Source organism: Coenobita brevimanus, chromosome 30, assembly GCF_032717465.1.
Source record: "Coenobita brevimanus isolate Jiangsu-jjx chromosome 30, ASM3271746v2, whole genome shotgun sequence".
NCBI lineage: Eukaryota > Metazoa > Arthropoda > Malacostraca > Decapoda > Coenobitidae > Coenobita > Coenobita brevimanus.
The window spans coordinates 43,706,461-43,712,460 of record NC_136983.1 but is presented as its reverse complement, the minus strand read 5'-3'; positions in this window follow the sequence as shown (position 1 = coordinate 43,712,460).

Here is a 6,000-nt window from a genome sequence, read left to right as displayed (position 1 = left end):
CCACCTCAGTGTGTTCCTCATAACGCTTCCTATCACATCCACATCCACACCACAACACTCCTTTATATCCTCATTCGTCAGCCTGTCTCTCCATGTGACTCCACAGGCTCCTCTTAAATAACTCATTTCCACTGCTCTCACTCTTGACTTGTGTCCTTCCAACAACGTCCAAGCTTCACTTCCGTACATTAGAGTTGGTATCACAATACTGTCATGTAGTAACTTTTTCACTTCCATGCTCACTTCCCTGTTTCTTATCACTGCTTTCAAAGAACCAGCAACCTTTCTTCCCTGCTGTACCCTTTCAAGCACTTCACCCTCCAAACCTCCATCCTTACTCATCACACTACCCAAGTACTTAAACGTACTCACATTTTCCAATTCCTCACCATCCAACCTCACTATACATTCACTAACTTCACCTTTCTCAAAGACCATCACTTTACTCTCCCCTACATTCACCTTTAGGTTCCGTTTCTTACACACTCTCTCAAACTCATCCACCAAGCCTTGCAGCTCCCCTTCGTCTTCACTCAACAACACAGTATCATCTGCAAACAACAGTACAGGGAGTTTCCAAACACTATCCTCTCTCAGCAGGGCCACTCCAACATCCACTACCCTACCTTGTACCTCTTTTATTACCCCATCCATGTACAGATTGAACAACCATGGAGACATGACACATCCCTGTTTCAAACCAACTTTCAAAGAGAAAAATTCACTTAGTTCACCATCCACACGCACTGCAGCCTTTGCACCATCGTACATACTCTTCACAGCATTCAGCAACTTCCCATCTACTCCATGTATTCTTAACACTTTCCACAATCCTTGTCTATCCACCCTGTCATATGCTTTCTCCAAATCCATGAAAGCCGCATACAACTTCTTTCCCTTCTCTAGAAACTTTTCCACTAAAGATCTAAGAATGAATATCTGATCTACACAACCTCTTCCCTTCCTAAAGCCTCCCTGTTCTTCTCCAACTAATTTCTTTGTTCTTTCTCTAACTCTGTCTATAAGTATCCTACCATACACTTTTCCTATTATACTAAGAAGACAGATGCCCCTATGATTACCACACACTTCTTTTTCCCCTTTTCCTTTGTACAAGGGAATACAGTATCACATCTAAATTAATTCTTAACACTTGTACAATGTTTACCCAATTAATTTTTCTTTGAAAAGAACTGTGAGGATATGTTCAAATTATCTGTAGCTCCAATAAAATTTTGTCAGCTCTCACCCCAAATTATGATGAGTCTGCTTACCCTCTTATCTTTCAATTGTTAGCAGCTTATTTCACACTCCTCCATCTCCCCTTTGCATAAGCTTATCATCACAGTTCATCCAGAAAAGCCTTTCTTTTCCAGTTACTGAGTTAACACTGAATAATCATGTACTACAACGAATGATTGATTTAATCCATTCAGCCAGACATTGACATTTTAATTTATTCTTGCCGTGATTAAATGATTTTATCAGGTTTAAGAGAACCCCCTTTGTAGTGAGTTTAACCCTGAAAGACCAGGCACGCATCAGGCTCAGCGATTACTGTATGTGGGCATCTTTTTATTCAACTGCATATTTTCAAATTATTATATCACAGCAACTAACTACACCACCTAGAACATTCAATGAAAGATCAGAATACTCACCAATCCTTCATCTCTCCACTGCAAGCGTTTCCAGGTGAAGGCCATTTCTAATCTCTCCGGTTCAAGGAATCTCCTAAGGTGTATAAAAATGCTTGGAATTACAAAAATAAAATATAAAACAAGGAACATCACTGGATTCAGGGGGTTAACCTAAACATCTAACCCATCCTGTTTGAAAAGTCTCTCCCAGGCTGAATAAACCTGTCTACATTAGATTCAGAATTAGCCTAACCAATGATACTATCACACTTGTGATTTTATCATGATCACTGTCACAAAATTTAACATATACTATCCATTACATGGGGTGTGTGACATGCGCAGAAAGACTCACAACATAGTTAACAACGCCTGTGCTTATTTTTCTCACCTGCTTGGGCTACACTGGGGAGGAGCTGGTGGGAAGCAGTGGTGCGTTGGGCTATTTTGGGGCTACTTCCGGTGGGCCTGGACTTGCTGTACTGCACGTGGTTGGCCTCAGTCTTGCTGCGTCTTTCACTGTGTTAACATCACCTCCACATCTTGTGTCTCTTGAGTGTGAAAGTGTTACCCAATAGTGACTGTGAACATGGCTTCTCATAAGGAATCACCTACTCATCCTCCACTGAGAAAGTAAAGAGCAAGACTAGGACCACCGCAGAGAAGATACACTGTATTGGCGACTGAGGTACAAGAGAAAGGCATGAGCAGGGGTGACCTCATTCGCAAATACGACATAAAGAGGTTGACCCTGCATGACATCCTAAAAGACAAACACAAACACAAAGGAGGTTATGAAGAAAATGGAAAGCGTGAGGAAGGTTAAGGATGTGTTCAGAGCAGGAAGATGCCCAACGAGAGGGTGGACGAAGCAGTGTATTAGTGGTACACCCACGAGCAAACTGAGGGTGCTCCTGTGCATGGCCTGGACATCCAACACACAGCACAAATGCTTGCTACTGACCTCGGAGTAGAAGATTTCAAGTGCAGTATGGAAGTTCAGGAGGCACCATGGCACTGTTGGCAAGGCCATAACTGGAGAGATGCTCAGCGCCACTCTCGATGCTGTGGAGTTGTTTCTTCCACCATCTTCAGAAGCTGATGGAGGACAAAGGCCTGCAGAGTTCCAAATTTACAATGCTGATGAAGCTGGTCTCTTTTGGGGTGCTCTCCCTCAAAATACCCAGGCTTTGAGGGATATTAGCAGCATCTAGGGTCTAAAACAAGGAAGGAGCCTCTCACAATTCTGGGCTGTGCCAATGCTGATGGCGTTCACTGCCTATGGCCAGTCACAGTAGGTAAGATTAAGTGACCCAGGTCACTCAAAGACTTCATGGTCAAGTTTCCTGTGAAGTACCACGGGGACAAGTCTGCCTGGATTACCCAGAATATCATTCATGACAGGTTCCACCACATCTTTGTCCCTTCTGTAAGGCAGCACCAAAAAGGGTATGACATCAGTCCTGACAACATGAAGGCAATGCTGCTGTTGGATTGTGCACCAGCACATCCTTCCTCCACTAAACTCTGCAGCAAGAATGGACATGTCAAGACATTGTTCCTGCCAGCCATCATCACTGCCCTTATCCAGCCAATGGACAAAGGAGTTATAGAAAGTGAAAAGATGCACTACAGAAACCTCTCCCATCAATACAACAGTGTCTTTTTGTGACTAAGAATGGGAAGGACCAGGAAGACTATGAGGACACCAGAGGTATGAAAACCCTGCATATCTTCTAGAAGTACACCACACTGACTGTCAGCCGGTTCCATTCAGTTCCACCAAATCTCCAAATAAATTCTCTCCAGCTTATTCTCTGTCTACCTCTTCCTCTCTATCTCAGTTATCTGTTCTATGAATAATGTGACCTTCCACATTATTCACAAGACAGATAACTGAGATGGAGTAACAAGAAGAGGAAGACAGAACAAACTGGCCTCCTGTATCCCCTTCATATATGAAAGATCACATCTAAACTACCAATCACCCATCATCCAGTAACAGCTGCAAGAATAAAATATGAAAGATGTCATCATGATGAAGAAGTTCACTTAACAGAATGTTCAAGACAATACACATCACTGGAAGCATATATCCTTTACCTGGTTAATGCCTTTCATTGGGTTAATGTGTCCATCTATTTGAGAACAGACTCCCCATAACATGGTCCTTGACATGGGAGTAATGGTTGAAAGGACATGACTAAGTAGCTCCTAGGTGGTAATTTGATTTTTGGGTACAGGCAGTCCTCATTAAGTTATGGATGTGCAACAAAAACCACACCTCTCATTCCTTATTTTCCCCAAGAATGTCAGGGGCAATTGGCGAATCAGCTCTGTAGGTACCAATGAACATTTGAAAGGCAATATTTTTGTACCTTATTGTAACTAATAGCAAAAAAGACATAACTAACAACAGCGTTCCCAGAATCCTGGCTCCATATTACAGGCCTAACCATCTGCACATATACTGTTATTATTCTTTATAAATGCATTTCACACTTCTAGCTAAAGAATAAATACACATGGTAAAGATTTACACAAAAGATAGAATAATGTATGACAGAGTTCAGCATGACCACTGGGTGCAGAAAGTGAGAAGTGGGAATAATGAGAGTGGAGTTGCAAAAGGTAGATCAGAAAAGACCTGGGATGAGGTCACAGAGCGTAACCTCAGGGATACAGGACTGAAAAGGAAGACTGCCAGAGATTGAGCAGCACAGACAGCTGCCATCAGGTGACGAAGGCCAAAACATGTAGGCATATTGGAGCCTTTATAAACAAAACAAATAAACGAAACAACAGTATAGCACACCCTTGCTTTACTAGGATACATTTGAAAAAATTATCGCATAAAGATTTACTGTACAGCAAGTCAACTTTGAAATGGGTTCAATGGGTATAGGTTTTTGGCCAAGGGTCACCCACACAACAAAATCTAAAAAAAAAAGTTCCCAACTCACCTACGCTGTAGTTAATTCACTTTACTGCACTTCACTTGCTGCTTACCACCAAAAGTCTGTCTATACCTAGACACCATAATCCCGTAATGGATGACCATTTGACTTTGAGTTTGTTGTTTTACAGGGAGGGGCACTAACCCTCTCCCAACCCACTTGTTGACATGCAGGGAACATGCATGGTTTGGTTATTTGGTTACCATCCATTGATGTAAATGGTTTCCTAGTTTACATGAAACCAATAGGCTTGTCACTCAATGCAAAGCTACCTGAAAAGAATAATAATAAAAAGTAACAGGAAATAGGTGGGGGTGCTCACCATCCACTCACTCGATGTAGTGCAGCTCTTGTGTCTGCCCTTTCCTCTCCTCCCTCCATTCCTTCCTTCCTCTTCTGTCTTTCTTTACTTCATTCTTTCCTCGCCCTTCTGCTTATGGGTGACTTTACACTCCCTCTTTTGTCTTTCCTTAATTCTTTCCTCTTCCTTCTGCCTATGGGTGACTCTACACTGAGTGACAAGCCGAATGGTTTCCTGTACACCAGGAAACCATTTACTGCACTGGGTGGTAACCACATAGACAAATTATGGCGCCTGATGGTTTAGTGGGTAATTACAGCGCTCCAATCGGATTGAGATGGTGAAGGTTTATATCCAAGGGATGGTTGGGGTTACTGCTCATGTGATGCCACTCAGTGATAAGTGAAGCTGGTCACTCTCATCTTAAATGTCAGGACCAACTTGCCTAGCCCCGGGCTCCTGCGCTCATGGGGCAACATAGGATTGGATGATGGATGGATGCATGGAACAGGAAATATGGGAGAAACAGGAAGAGATGATGACAGACACTGAAAAAGGATGATAAAGGTGAAGGAAGAAGTGGGCAGCACTACATCAAGTGAATGGATGATGCTTGCCACCATCTATCACCACCACCAAAAGTGCATCTATAAATTAGTTTCCAACTCACCTAAGCTGATAATTATTATACCTCCCTGGACTTCACCTGCTGTTTGAACTCTATCACCACACTATTGTTCTATCACTGACACTAACACACCTGACAAAGACTGAACTCAAAGGCCATCTTGGAACAAAAAAATGGCTATAAAGTTGCATGCTGGCGATTGTACAGTACAGTATAAGCAAAAACATTGACCAGTGAGGCTTTGTACAGGATCTAGCCAAAATGTGATCATATATCCAAAAAGGTCCTAATATTTTTGTCATCATATAATCGCTTCATCGCATACCAGTTCACAGTTAAATAAATGTCTGTTGTACATGCTTCAGTTACGTAGAAACATACAGTACTTAATAAAATTTGTAAACATGAAGATAAATCAAGTGATAACTCCAAAGCACTATTTCTGGATTATAACTTAAATTTCACAGTGGTACT